The sequence below is a fragment of the Saccopteryx leptura genome, chromosome 4 (assembly GCF_036850995.1).
Source record: "Saccopteryx leptura isolate mSacLep1 chromosome 4, mSacLep1_pri_phased_curated, whole genome shotgun sequence".
Lineage (NCBI taxonomy): Eukaryota > Metazoa > Chordata > Mammalia > Chiroptera > Emballonuridae > Saccopteryx > Saccopteryx leptura.
In genome coordinates this window covers 148,077,600-148,094,481 of record NC_089506.1, presented here as the reverse complement: position 1 = coordinate 148,094,481, position 16,882 = coordinate 148,077,600, and positions in this window count along the sequence as shown.

The window sequence follows — 16,882 nt, the reverse complement described above, 5'->3', positions numbered from 1 at the left end:
CTAATGAGATTGAACATATTATCATACTTTTACCATCATTGTATCTTTTTTTGCAAGTGTGTGTTCAAGCTTTCTGACCGATTTTTTCTTTCTTTCTTTTTTTTTCTACAGATACAGAGAGAGTCAGAGAGAGAGGGATAGACAAGGACAGACAGACAGGAACGGAGAAATGAGAAGCATCAATCATTAGTTTTTTGTTGCGCATTGCAACTCCTTAATTGTTCATTGATTACTTTCTCATATGTGCCTTGACCGCGGGCCTTCAGCAGACCGAGTAACCCCTTGCTCAAGCCAGCGACCTTGGGCTCAAGCTGGTGAGCTTTTGCTCAAACCAGATGAGCCTTTGCTCAAGCTGGCGACCTCAAGGTCTCGAACCTGGGTCTTCCGTATCCCAGTCCGACGCTCTGTCCACTGTGCCACCGCACGGTCAGGCCTGACCGATTTTTAAATGGATTATTTCCTGATTGTTGAATTTTGAGTGTTCTTCACATATTCTAAATACATTTCATTTATTGATATAAAATTTTCAAGTATTTTTACCCAATCTGTAGTTCTCTTCATTTTCTTACAGTATCTTTCATATAGCAAGTTTTTAATTATGATAAAGTCTAATTTATACTTTTCTTTTATGGACTCTGCTTTCAGTGTGTCAAATTTACAACTTCATCTACTCCCAAGCCACATAGGAGTTTCCCTTCTACTTTTTTCTAAAAGATTTATTGTTTTATGTTTTGTATATAGATCCATGATCCATTTTGTGTGACTCTTTGTGTAAGATTAGAGGTTTAGACTGAGATTTATTTCTTTTCCTGTCTCTTTTATCAAAGTGTCCCTTTACCAATGTCACACTGTCTTGATCACTGTAGCTATATAGTCTTCAAATAAAGTTAATATGATTCCTCTAAGTATACTTTATTTATCAGACTGATATAAATAAATATTTGAATAAATAGATATATGGAAAAAAAGACTAAACCTTTCATACAGAATACTTAAAAATAATATAGAATGAATGAGGAAAATATAAAATTACCATTAGATCACACAGTGATCATTGCAATAGGCAATATTCATTGAGAAATGCCAAAATTATTAGTGAGCAAAATGTTAAGGAGAAACAGGATAATTATTTGGACTGTAGCTATCCTCCCAAAATATTTGTGCTAGTATGGTAGTTTCAACATATGTTTTCAAATTGTTTGATACTCCTCTCTGAAGGAAAGATTAATTCTCCTCCCTTTAAATGTGACCTGGATTTAATGACTCATTATAACACAGAGAATATGAAAAAAATAATAATTTTACAATGTTGAAACTTGGCAGACAACACTTTAACCAAATGATCATGTTTGGCATCATCAGCAAAAAATCATGTTGATTTTAAGTACTATGATATGATGAAGTGAAAAAGGCATATTGTCTCTGTGATACAATTTCCAAAAATATATAATCTCAAAAGACATCAGATAAATCCAAATGGCTATAAAATACTGACCAGGACTTTTCCAAAGTGTCAAGGTCATGAAAGACAGAAAAAGACTGTCACAGAGTAGACCGGACTGTAGAAACATGATGACTAAATGTAACATGGCATCCTGTATTAAATGCAGGGAATGATAAAACCATGAAAGAAATGGTAAAAACCACATGAAGTCTAAGTTAATATCATTGTACCAATGTTAATTTCTTAGTTTTCCTAACTATACATTGGAAGATTTGTGAAGGGTCTAGTGAATTCTCTGTAGCATCTTTGCACCTCTTCTGCAAACCTAAATTTTCAAAACAAAATATACAAAACCATGTTTTCCTTTGTTTAGTTATAAGTATCATAGCATTAAAAATTTAGAGGTTTTTGTTTATAACCTCCAGTAAAGGAATTAATCATAAGCATAAAACAATCTTTTTGCTCCCAAAAACTTACATTTCCTCATTTTTTTATTAAGTCAATAATTTCTAGTAGTGAATATAGGGTATTTTAATGTATATATACTCTTGAAGTATCTTTCTATTGCTTTTGCTAATGTTTTCTGTTTTTCTTTCCTTTGAAAAATACACCAAAAATTTCTTGGGGAACCTCTCTCCCTTACTTTAGTTAACTTGGTTTTGCATGGGGCTGTTTAAGGTAGGTATAAAGTTTAAGACTGGACCTTCAAAGAGTTCTCTGTGCCTGGTGTTAGTGATAGATTCTAGGATGAGTACATTCCTCTTCATAGTTCAACCACAACTAATTCTGAGTCTTTTTTTTTTTTTACAGAAACAGAGAGAGAGTCAAAGAAAGGGATAGATAGGGACAGACAGACAGGAACGGATAGAGGTGAGAAACATCAATCATCAGTTTTTCGTTGTGACACCTTAGTTGTTCATTGATTGCTTTCTCATATGTGCCTTGACCGTGGGCTTTCAGCAGACAGAGTAACCCCTTGCTCAAGCCAACAACCTTGGGTCCAAGCTGGTGAGCTTTTGCTCAAACCAGATGAGCCCGGGCTCAAGTTGGCAACCTCGAGGTCTCAAACCTGGGTCTTCTACATCCCAGTCTGACACTCTATCCATTGCACCACTGCCTGGTCAGGCAATCCTGAGACATTTTTTAAGTTCCTAGAAAATGACTATCTCTCATTGCACTGAACTTTTATGATTTATATCATCTTAATCACAGAGCTACTGAGACCCACAAGATAGAGATTAAATCAACACATTGGTAAGCAGACCAAGAAATTGAGGAGAATTAAAAAGAGAAATACCTGGTCCTGATGACATTATTTAAGCTACTTTACTTAGCTATGTTTACAGACTGTCTTCTGAAAAACTGACCCCAGATTTTTTAATTTTATGAGACAATAAATTTCTTAACTAATATTTTGCAATTTGCAGGGAAATTAGAATTATGAAATATGCACTTTACATCCAAAAAGTCATCCAAAATTACAGATATACATGTTGGATATAATAAATATGAGGTATTTATTTATGTCCTTCTTAGACAAGAGATGAAACAAATGATTTATTCTGAACCATACTGATTTATTTCAAACCCATTCTATTTCAAGATGACATATAAAATGACAACTCATCTTGCCTTTCAGTTGCTCACAACACAGATGATAAAACAAAGATCAAAAGAGCCCAAGACATGTATCTTGGTGAAGAACAACGCAATCAATCAATGCTATGAAATGAATAGAGTACTATGAGTGTAATATTCAACAGCTCAAGAGAATATATTGGATAGCACCTAAAATGAGCCCCAAAAGACTTAGAAAGTTCAAAATCAAGAATCTTTAGCATCTTATACAGGATATAAATAAACTTTCCTTGTATATCTAGAACCAAATTAAAGAAGTCATTAAAATTGAGTGTCTTCTAGAAGCAAGACTTCAAACAAATAAAACTATTCCTCTGCACTTGTATATCTACTCAGCAGAAACTTAATGGATTAAGAATAGTATGTATGTATATATATATATATATATCCCATCTGCCTTCTGTGCAATCTATACCTTCAGTTATATCCATTTTTCCCAATTAATCTGAAATGCCATATTGAGTTTATAACTTATAATTTAAAATGTAAGAAAATGGACATCCCATTCTTATATGTTGAGTCATTGTATGACATACTTAAAAGGAAAACTGTTCCTTTCAGAAAGATTGTTAAGAATATAGTCTTAGCAGAGCTTTGAAAACTATATCATGTATGATAAGATTGCATCCATATCATGCAGGTGACATGAATTTAAAATACAGAACCACTGAATTTGTGTTCTGATATATCATTTTAGCATTCTTTAAATGTCCTACTCTTGCCCTGGCTGGTTGGCTCAGTGGTAGAGCGTCGGCCTGGCGTGCAGAAGTCCTGGGTTCGATTCCCAGCCAGGGCACACAGGAGAAGCGCCCATCTGCTTCTCCACCCCTCCCCCTCTCCTTCCTCTCTGTCTCTCTCTTGCCCTCCCACAACCGAGGCTCCATTGGAGCAAGGATGGTCCGGGCACTGGGGATGGCTCCTTGGCCTCTGCCCCAGGCATTGGAGTGGCTCTGGTCGCAGCAGAGTGACGCCCCAGAGGGGCAGAGCATCGGCCCCTGGTGGGTGTGCCGGGTGGATCCCTGTCGGGTGCATGCGGAAGTCTCTCTGTCTATCCCCGTTTCCAGCTTCAGAAAAATACAAAAAATAATAATAATAATAATAATAATAATAATAATAATAAAATAAATAAATAAATGTCCTACTCTTGAATTTATCCCCTCCCACCCTTATTTACCCAAATGATTTACAAATTAAGTTGCATAAAACTCTATATAGAAGATTTGTAAAGGCACAATAAAAGGACTGGCAGATGTTCTTCAATTCACTCTTTGAGCAGGAAGGGCATGTAGAAATAGCACTGGTTGGAATGACATTGGAGTAATGGCCTGCCATTCTGCTGGCACTTTTAGTGTTAAGCAAGTGATCTGCAAAGTAAAGTGGATTCACAGTGAGAGTCAGCACCAGTGCACAGGTCTCCCGTAAAAATAGAAGATTCCATTATTCTTCGGGCTCCCTAGAGGGAGCAAAGTCTCTAGCATCATTACGAGGACTAAATCTGACTTTTCTACCTCCCCTAATTTCCTCCTAGTAATTATAGGTCAAGCACTCTTTTGTAAATTATAAAACCTTTGTTCTTATCAAAAATGAATAGCTGAGGAAAAAATTATGAAAAGAGTCCAAGGAAAAAAATTTCAATTAGAAAACCAAGCTAATTTGGTATGACCAAAGACTGTCAGGCACACTGACAGTGCTCTATTATGCAGTCATTTGGGCTCTTTCAAATTAGTTATGTTAATGTCCTGTGAGTGAATGTAACACTTGGATGGGACAAGATTTCTGCAATTAATTTCTGCAGTCAGTAGAGAGACAAGCAAATTTATTTTCCCCCTCTCTGGGAATTGGTAGTGGAGGGTGTGAGGTAGCGAAAGTGCATTTAGGAACAGAGTACAAGCTAAACACAAGCCCTAAATAAAGCAGAAACAATGGGAGCCAATGCCTCCTCATTCATTCAATTGACAATGTTTTGCAGCTTAAACCTGTTTTATTAATTATGTTTGACATTTCCTTAATTAGTTTCATTTACACCAAATCAATCCCTACTGCTGTATGGCATCATTTATCATTTTGAAAAATTTGCATACTGAGTGCTGACTTTTCCTACTTAATTATACATTAAAAGTGTCAAGCGCACTTGCTGGCTGGCATTATCTGCGGCAGAAAGGTTTGTGGCTGGACGGTGATGGTATTAATCATTAAGAGCTCCCAAGTGCTGCTGGGTAATATCTGGGGAGTAGAGTGGCTCTCATTTTAACGCTAGAGAGCAAAAGTGCTTTTGTAAAATGACCCAGAGCAAAAACAAAATAAATGACCTAAACCATCCGGTGTACTGTAATGCTTTGGTCTTTCAATAAAAATATGTTGTAATAGAAAGGCTTATTATTTACTATTCATTTTCTGTAAATTTAAACACTATGAATTTAGTAGTAGTAAATTTGTGATCTCTGCTTGGACTTGAAGACAGGGTATTTCAGTTGAATATATAATAGTGACTTGGTAGCATACATTCCAATATATGCCAACTTGAATGTGTTACTTTACAAATGAAATCTAGAAAATATAGTATGCCATTAATACAGTGATTGATGTTGCTCATTTCTTTTCTACTTACAACTTTCAATGAATAAGCAACTATTTTTTACTGAACAACATGGAACACAACTGAACATAGAATATGGCTGAAAAATCTAATACTATAATAGAACTTTATTTGTATAATAGTTTCAATATTATGGAATTTCAGTGATGAAAAAATTATAAGACTGTATAATTTTAAGCACAAAGCATGATTGTGAGCCATAGCAATGAAAGAGTTAACAAGAACCTGTTTGCAGATTGTGTATCAACTATGTCTTCCTTCATGTCAGAACCCAAACTTAGTGCATTTAATATTCAAATTCATTTTCAAATGCTTGCCCATTAACATAATATATGCTACTTTGCAAGCCTGGTCAGAGAAATCTGTAACTAAATAATTTTCAAGTTCCCTTCATATCAGATGCATTATATGCAGTGTGAAATTATTTCCCCACTCTATTCCTTTGCTGAACAGCAGAAAAAAAACACACAATATAGTAGATATTACTGCAAGTGCACTGCATTACTTAGGAACGACTACATGCAGAAAAGTTTATAATTGCTCATTTTAAGTGAGCACTTAATTGCCTATCTTGTGTATAATTATAAGCTTAATATGCAATTTCAATAGAAAAGAGGAATGTATATGGCACAAATGTATGAACACAAATATTATAAATAACTCATATCTTTTTGGTTATATCTTCTATGTCTTTAATGATGCCATTATTAATGTACTTGTTTTTTCTCACATGAAAATAATTCAATAATAGAAAATATACATCTAATTTAATATTTGATTTTGAGAAACACCAAGGTGATCCATGTATGTGATGACAATTTCAGTTAAATTTTAAAAATAACATTGAAATCAGTAGTATTGTTTTTATATATCTTGCATCTCCCAATTTTTTTTATCTTTAAATCTATATTTACATTGTTTTTTAGCTTTAGAAGCCATGGTCCTTAATTCTAGTTACAAATTCAAAGGACAAAATATTTTTCTCATCAGGAAAGAATAATAACATATCATACTAATATTGGTGATCATGATAATAAAAGATTGCCTATTTTAAAATTTAGTATGTCTCAGTCACTGTGTTAAATGTTTTAGATATATTATATTTATTCTCACATTAATCTGTCGAGACAGATATATGATTAGCCTACTAAGGTTAACAATTTTAAGTAACATATCTAAGGTCACAGATCTAAGTGGCAAAGCTCAGTATTACAAAAAGATTGACACTCTAGTGTCCATTTGCCCAGTGATTTTGCTGAACTACATATGTTCAAAATATTCCACAAACTTCTAGAGTCATGTACTGCAATAAAAAAAAGAAATTCACCTTTTTGAATCTGACTAATATGCTTAAATTCAAGTCTATCACTTACTAATTACATGACTTTGGGCAATTTACTTAAATTTTCTGGGCTTTTTTCAAATCTATTGGGGTCAGTGTAGTTGTTTCATATGGTTGTTGGGAGGAGTGAGCTCTGGTCACATCATAGTACATAAGCGAAAAAGGTGACTTTTCCTGTTCCTATTAGATGTGAAATTTATCTTTATATTTGACCTTCAATTAGACTTAAGCCCTCCTTTGTCATCTTTGTTCACCACAATTCTCTAGGCATATAGAACAAAATTTGGCATATTGCAGGAACTCCCAGTTGTCCATAGTAAGTCTGCATGTTGAGCGCTACAACTGATTCCTCTCATTGTCAAATAATGTTCCCCACCCAACCCCTTACAATACACTCAGACCTCTGTTTGCTTGGTGGTGGTGGTGGGGGGGGGTGGGATCTTTGCCTTTTCCCTTCACTGCTCCTTCACTGCATTCTTACTCTACATCCAGGGCCAGGGCATTTCTGTTGTTTCTGCACTTTTCAACTTGCTTAGGGGATGCTGGTGTAATGGCAGAGTCTAATTTATGTTCATAATCTAATTATAGCTCACTCAAAGAGTTAAACCCAATAAAGAAACCAGGACTTGACTGCAATTTTTCACAAACAGCATATTCGATAGTATGAAGCTCTATTTTAGTTTGAATATAACAGTTGATAACTGGATCCAATGTCAAAGACAAAATTTATCCCGAATATTTAACATTTTCCAACATTTTGGAGGTTATTTGATATTGTAAACTTTAAAACTGTAGAAATACATTTTTCTTGGCACTAGGTTTTATTACATATTTTTAAAAGAAAAAATCTTCAAAGTGGAAATTTAAATTTAAATAATCACATGTTGAAATAAATGTATGCAGTATGAGTCACATAAACATAAAGCTAGCTATATATTCACCCCATACAGCTTTACTTGCTTCATTGTATAGAGTAGTTCCAGACACATGTGGGTTTTCAAGGATACACACACACTCACACACTCACTATAGCTATAATCTATATAGCTATATAAGTTTATCTATACAGCTATATATATTACACAGTTCAGAAATTCTCTACTTAACATAAAAATTAGGAAAACTCATTTACTTAGCTCTTACAGGATTCATTAACCTTTGTCTTCTTTTAAGAAACCAAGAAATATTCTAAATCTGACGTTGTTATTAAAACCCAATAGGAAGTCACCATTTTTAAATTGAAGTCATTAGGTAAGTTTTTCAATAGTTAAAAAAGATTAGAAAAAAATTCAAATGAGAAAAATAATTTTGCTTTGGGTATAAAAAGGCCCCAAGAGGAATTCCTTAAGTTTTGTTGGAAAGTACTCTTTTATGATCAGAATATGTATGAAATTTTAACGCAGAATATTTTTAAGGATTTAACTCTTTCATGCTTCAAAATGAAACAACTCTTCAATAACAATTATACAATTATCATACTATTCAGTAAAAAATTATATTGCAAACTAGGCTAAAAAATATTTTCTAGTGACAGTTTTAAGGACTACATTAATGTATAATTTGTTCATATTTCATTAATTTGTAATTATATATCGGCAAAATCATTGTACTTACACTATCATTAAAGAAATAGTAACATTTCTAGTATATTTTTAAATATAATTTTTTAGTTAATATAATAAACCAACTATATAATTCTACATGTAAACTGACATCATTTTCTATTGTCCATTGGTGTCATATTTATTCTAGTGCTTTTGGCTAGATCTATCCATATCACAGCTTCTCATAGCAAAAAATGGTATGTGTACATAAAGATCATCTAACCTAAAATTATAGTTGGTAGTTGTGAAACTTTTAAAGAACATGATGTTAATTCTAGCCATAGGTTTATAACCACCATTCTCTAACATACTAAACTAGGTAATATTGGCAATGATTTTTAATGTAATTTCTACTATTTTTCTTTTATATTTAGTAAGGCAGAAAACTACACAAACAGTAATATCACAGTAATGATTCCCTAAAATTAACTGCTGTATTCCTTTCACAGTACCCTGTCTTGCTTCTTACTATCACCCCTTAATATTTCCATAACAACCTTCAAAGAAAATAATCTCTCTCTAGGCAATTTCTCTCTATTTTTATTTGTATAACTTACTACCAGATTAATTTTCTGACATACTACTCTCTTTCTATAACTTCTAATCTCAGAAACACTCCAACTTTACATTCTAGTTGCCAACTATTTTATGCACCAATCAAGTAAAACTACTTTTGCTTAAATATCCCTTCTGGTTTCCCACATCTCTGAGGTTTTTAATACACCTGTGTTCTGATTTGGAATATTATGCCACTTGCTACCTGCATATCTAAATTTTATTAGTGATGTTCTCCCTCAATTGAATGTACCATATTTCCCCATCTTTAAGACATACTATTATTTTTCAAAAAATTTGGGGTCTAAAAACTGGATTCATCTTATACAGTGATTGTAGGATTTTTACTTGCATTTCCCACTTTTTCACGCTTGTTTTTGCACTCATTGTTTGTTGTTTTGGGGGGGTTGGGGGGGTTGTGACAGAGACAGAGAGAGTCAGAGAGAGACAGACAGGGGCAGACAGACAGGAAAGGAGAGAGAAAGAAGCATCACTCTGTTGCAGAACCTTAGTTGTTTATTGATTGCTTTGTCATATGTGCCTTGACCAGGAGGCTACAACAGACTGAGTGACGCCTTGCTCGATACAGCTACTTTGGGCTTAAGCTGGTGAGCTTTGCTCAAACCAGATGAGCCCGCGCTCAAGCTGGCAAACTTGGTGTCTCGAACCTGGGCCCTCACATCCTAGTCTGCCACTCTATCCACTGCGCCACTGCCTGATCAGGCTGTGCTCATTGATAAAGACAGCGATTCATCATCAGACACAGATAAAAACAAGCTAATGGTGGGGAGTTTTGACAGTGATGAGAAGTTGTATTAATTTTATTATGAATAAAACTTGAGTTCAATAACTTTATGCAATACATTTTTTTGTATTTTTCCCAAGTTAGAAGCAGGGAGGCAGTCAGACTCCCACATGTGCCTGACTGGGATCCACCCAGCATGGCCACTAGGGGGCGATGCTCTGCCAATCTGGTGCTTGGCTTCGTTGCAGCTGGAACCATTCTAGCACTTGAGGTGAAGGCCATGGAGCTGTCCTCAGTGCCCAGGCCAACTTTGCTCTAATGGAGCCTTGGCTGCAGGAAGGGAAGAGAAAGATAGAGAGGAAGGAGAAGGGGAAAGGTGAAGAAGCAGATGGGCACTTCTCCTGTGTGCCCTGACTGGAAATCAAACCCAGGACTTCCACATGCCAGGCCAATGCTCTACTGCTGAGCCAACCAGCCAGGGCTGTAATACATTTTTTTTTTCAAATTTCAAACCCCCAAATCAAGGTGTGTCTTATACATGGGATCATCTTATACATAGGGAAATACAGTAATATCAACTTTCTCTGGTTCTCTATAGCATTTCCAAAAATATATAATAGTATTTAAGTTTGTCCTGTGCCATTAATTTTATCATTTACAGTTTGTGTGTGTTCTTTCTTGAACTATATTTTTATTGTCTTGGAGGATCATATTATAATTTCTTTTTCTTCACATACACAGAAATGCCATAGATACTGTCATTATTTCTCTATATCTTTGTCTACACTGTGAGTTTCTTTAGAGATGATACAATGCTTAGAGAAATTCTTGGTTCACAATCAATATTCAATAAATTCTGTTTGAATATTAAATAAAACAAGGTCAGAGAAATGGCATCATGAGAGATACTCTTCATCTCTCCCCTTGAAATTTCAACAAATTCTACAATTATATGCAGAGAAAAACACCCAGATAAACATGAAATATACACACACCAGATAGACATAGGTATGATCGCACATGAAGACAGGCCAAAGCACAGAAAAAAAATTAATACCAGAGAACTGAGTCTTTCTCTTTTCTCATGGACCTGAGGAAGGGAAGCACTGTTTGCACAGGCTTTGTCTCAGACCCAGGGAGCTGCTGGGAAGAGAATCTGGGGGGAAGGAGCAGAGCAAGGGGTGATGACCAAGGATGGGGAGCAGGCAGGGCTGCTTTCAAGCATCTGCTGCACACATGAATGCAGGGCTGAGCTATTACAGGCATGGGGCACACACAAAGCCAGTGGCAAGCTCCCAAGAACTGCAGGTGAATAGCTTGTGGAGATCAGCCACAGGGAACTGGGGCATACCTTATCTGCCCACCTGACTCACACAATTTAGCCCTGTGACACCAGACGCATTCAATATGGGTCTTCAAACCACTGGCTCTGAAGCTCGGGCACTGGCTTGCTGGAAGAAGTTTTGCATGTGTGGACGGGAAGCCCCTGATCTGCGATCTCTGCCACAGCTGCTTCTGAAACTCATGGACACCGGCTTGTTATGTGCACCCCCAGTCCAGCCCAGGGCTTGCTGTGCTTGGAGAGCTTAGAGTGATATCAGAGGAGAGGCTAGACTCTGTCACCCAACCTCCCAGTTCCTCATTGCTCCCTTTACTGTGAAAACAGCAGTGGAGGTGGACCCCCCTCCACTAGGTCTCCAGGTTGCTCTGTCCTGTGAGAGGCGGGGACAGCCAGAGACAAGATCCCCTGCTCTGTGGGGATGTGAGAAAGGGCCATGGAAGCCTCCTGATCAACCAGTGCAGGTATCATAAAGTTGCAAAGCCCTAGCAATGAGCCCCTCCTATCAATGCGACGACTCTGCCTTCATCCTTACAAAGGCAACAGCTAAGCCTTAACAAATCACCCAAGAATCTTGCAGAGGCAAATCTTGTAGTGCAGTGCCCCATGTCAGAAAAAACAATAATTAACTCTTATTGGGATTATTAACAATATCACCCACAAATGCCATCAAAGAAAAAAAATCAAATATAGATATACAAGACAGAGATGTAGCTCAGATAGATAATGAAAAATCCCCAGGAAAAAAATCTCAATTACATAAAAACCTTGGAGCTTAATAACAGAGAATTCAAAATTGAAGCTCTAAGAATACTCAATAAATACAGGAAAACACTGAAAGAAAATTTAGTGAGCTCAAAAAACAACTTAATGAACAAAAAGAGCACTTTACCAAGAAAATTGAAACTATAAAAATAACCAAACAGAGATGAAAAACTCAATACATGAACTGAAAAATGAAGTAACAAGTTTAGCCAATAGAACAAGCCAGACAGAGGAGAGAATCAGTGACATTGAAGATAGGCAACTAATGATACTACAGAGAGAAGAAGAGAGAGACTCATGAATTTAAAAAAAATAAGAAAGCCCTACAAGAATATTCTGACTCCATCAGGAAGAGCAATATAAGAATAATGGGTATATTAGAAGAGGAAGAGAGGGAAAAGACAATGGAGAACAAATTGAAACAAATAATCAATGAGAACTTTCCAAGCCTGTAGAAAGAGTTAGAGCCTCGAGTCCAAGATGCAAACAGAACACCGAGTTACCTCAACCCAAACAGACCTACCCCAAGGCACATCGTAATGAAATTATCACAAATTAATGACAAAGAAAGAATGCTCAAGGCAGCAAGGGAGAATAAGGATATAACATAAATAAAGGCCCACTAAGCTATCATCAGATTTCTCAGCAGAAACTCAAAAAGCCAGAAGAGAGCAGGCCCCAACATTTAAAGTACTGAAAGAGAGGAACTATCAACCAAGAATACTATATCCATCAAAGTTATCCTTCAGATATGAAGGAGAAATGAAAATATTTACAGACATAGATAAGCTGAGAAAATTTATCACCAGAAAATTCCCACTACAGGAAATACTAAAGGGGATTATCCAACCAGATACAAAGAACAAAACAAGACAAAATTACAAGTAAAAAAATTTTAACAAAAACAAGGATAAATGTGACAACAATAGCATAAAAGGAGAGAGAATAAAGATCAGCAGTAACATAGGAGGATGGAGTGCAGAAGCACTCATGAGATGATAGACTCTAATAATATCAATTTTTCTTCTAATAACTTAATGTAACCACCCCTGAAAATGCTAATACTGAAACACATACCTTAAACAAAGAAGAAACAGAAGATAGAAGTATGGAACACCACCAAACAAAAACACATGACAGAAAAACAAAAAAGAAGAAACATACAAGACAAAAAGCTATCAGAAAGCAATATAGAAAATGGCAATAGGAAATTCTCAAGTGTCAATAATTACACTAAATGTGAATGGATTAAACTCACCAATACAGAGGCACAGAGTAGCAGATTGGATCAAGAAGCAAAACCCAACAATATGCTGCCTTCAAGAGATACATCTAAGCTACAAGGATAAAAATAGATTCAAAGTGAAAGGTTGGAAAATGATTCTCCAAGCAAATAATATCCAAAGAAAAGCAGGAGTAGCTATACTCATATCTGACAATGTTGACTACAAGACAACAAAGGAACCAGAGACCAGGATGGACATTTCATAATGATAAAAGGGATGGTGTATCAAGAAGACATAACACTCCATAATATATATGCACCAAGCCAAGGAGAACCAAAATATATAAGACAACTACTAACTGATCTAAAAGTGTAAACCGAAAAAAATATAATAATGGAGACCCCAATACACCATTGAGGTCATTCATCCAAACAGAAAATCAATAAAGAAGTATCAGCCTTAAATGAAACACTAGAACAAATAGACTTAATAGACATCTACAAGACATTTCATCCTAAAACATCAGAGTATACATTTTTCCCCAGTGTATATGAAACATTCTCAAGAATAGACCATATGCTGGGCCACAAAACCAACACCAACAAATTCAGAAAGATTGAAATTATACCAAGTATATTCTTAAACCATAAGGCTTTGAAATTAGAATTCAACTGTAAAAAAGAAGTAAACACACCCACAAAAACGTGGAAATTAAACAACATACTTTTAAAAAATGAATGGGTCAAGGAGAAATAAAAGCAGAGATCAAAAGATATAAACAGACAAATGAAAATGACAACACAATATATCAGAATCTCTGGGATGCAGCAAAAGCAGTAATAAGAAGGAAGTTCATATCATTACATGCTTATATGAAAAAGCAAGAGAGAGCCCAAGTAAACAACTTAAGATCACATCTTTTTTTATCTTATTTTTATTAATTTTAATGCAGTGACATTGATAAATCAGGGCACATATGGTCAGAGAAAACATCTCCAGATTATTTTGATATTTGATTGTTGCATTCCCCTCACCCAAAGTCAAATTGTCTTCTGTCATCTTCTATCTGGTTTTCTTTGTGCCCCTCCCCACCCCCACCCCTTCTCTCTCCTTCCTCGCCCCTTGCCCACCCCCCATCCCACCCCTTGTTACCATCACATTCTCATCCATGTATCTGAGTCTCATTTCTATGTACCATCTATGTATGGATTCATATAGTTCTTAGTTTTTTCTGATTTACTTATTTCACTCCATATAATGTTATCAAGGTCCATCCATGTTATTGTAAATAATCAATGTCATCATTTCTTATGGCTGAGTAGTATTCCATAATATATAATATATATGTACCATAGCTTTTTAATACACTTGTCTACTGACGGCTACCTGCAAAAAAAATAAAACTAGACCACCAACTTACACCATTCACAAAAATAAACTCAAAATGGATAAAAGACTTAAATGTAAGCCGTGAAACCATAAGCATCTTAGAAGAAAACATAGGCAGTAAGCTCTCCGACATCTCTCGCAGCAATATATTTGCTGATTTATCTCCATGGGCAAGGGAAATAAAAGACAGGATAAACAAATGGGACTATATCAAACTAAAAAGCTTTTGCACAGCCAAAGACAAGAAGAACAGAATAAAAAGACAAACTATACAATGGGAGAACATATTTGACAATAATAACCAAAATTTATAAAGAACTTGTAAATCTCAACACCAGAAAGAAAAACAATCCAATCAAAAAATGGAAAAACGGAATGAATAGACACTTCTCCAAGAGGACATACAGATGGCCAATAGGCAGATGAAAAAATGCTCAACATCACTAATCATTAGAGAAATGCAAATTAAAACTACAATCAGATATCACCTCACACCAGTCAGAATGGCACTCATCAACAAAACAGCACAGAGTAAGTGCTGGCGAGGATGTGGAGAAAAGGGAACCCTCCTGCACTGCTGGTGGGAATGCAGACTGGTGTAGTCACTGTGGAAAACAGTATGGAGATTCCTCAAAAAATTAAAAATCAAAATGCCTTTTGACCCAGCTATCCCACTTTTAGGAATATACCCTAAGAACACCATAGAACTGTTCCAAAAGGAGAAATGCACCCCCATGTTTATGGCAGCATTGTTCACAATAGTGAAGATCTGGAAACTTAAGATCATATCTTAAGGAACAAGAAAAAAAAAGGCAAACCAAAACCAGCAGAAGAAAGGAAATAATAAAAATTAGAGCAGAAATAAATGAAATAAAGAACAGAAAAACTATGGAAAAAATTAATAAAAGAAAGAGCTGGTTCTTTGAAAAGATCAATAAAATTGACAAAGCCCTGGCAAGACTCACTAAAGAAAAAAAGAAAAAGACTCATATAAACAAAATCCAAAATGAAAGAGGAGAAATTACCACAGATATCATAGCTATACAAAGGATTATCACAGAATACTATAAAAAATTATATGCCACCAAATTCAACAAAATAGAAGAAATGAATAAACTGCTAGAACAATACAATCTTCCTACACTGAATCACAAACTACTTCACAAGCCTAATAGACCCATAAGCAGGGAGGAAATAGAAACAAGTATCGAAAACCTTCCCTAAAATAAATGTCCGGGGCCAGATGGATATACTAGTGAATTCTACCAAATATTCAAAAAATTGTTTCCTATCCTTATCAAAGTCTTCCAAACAATTGAAGAAGAAGCAATACTTCTAAAGAAAATGAAACTTCCCTTTTGATCTATAGTTTTTCACAAGAACAGGTAAAATTATTATGTGCATATAGAGAAAAATATGGTATTATCATAAAATATTTAATCTTTCTAAAAACTTGACATTTCAGTAAATTCTTAAGGAATTTTATTGGAATTTAAACAATACATTGTAAATTAATTTTTTGTAATTAAATACTGATATATAATTTTAATATTTTAAAAGTGGAGTACACCTGCATTTAACTCTATAGATTAAATATCTCTAATTACAAGAGAAAACATGAAATGACTTTTTCCAGCAGGTATGACTTGGGAGACTGAGAGACAAAATCTGATACTTCTAAGTAAAATATTTTCAAAGCAGACAATAAATATCAAGAATATAATATTACAATTAGAAAGCTCTTGAAACACTTTAATATCAAACTGTGAATGCAAATAGTTCAGGCGTCATCATTGCATGTTATTTAATACAGCTCAGCTTATTTGTAAATTTCTGAGTCTGCAAAAAGCAGATTTAAATGGTGAGTAATTAACTGTCTCAATAGGTGAAACTAGCCTGAGATTTGCTATCATGCACAGTGTTTTGGCAAAATAATGCTTTATTAGACAATCAGGCAGCAGTCTAAAATTACCAATAAAAGTTCAAGTTTAAAAATGTGATAAAAAAAATATTTTTACAGAGCTTTTAATCTCCTGAATGTATCCATTGTTAACATTCTAACATTATAAAAATGAAAGGTGTAAGATAACTTTTATTATTCAAGGGAATTAACCTTCTAAATTTGATGTATGGAGAGAGAGAGAGTAAGAAGGAGCGAGAGTAAAAGAATATCAATAACATTTGTTACATTTAATTTAAAAGTTATTGGTATGATAACATTAAGACAAAAGTTACAGAT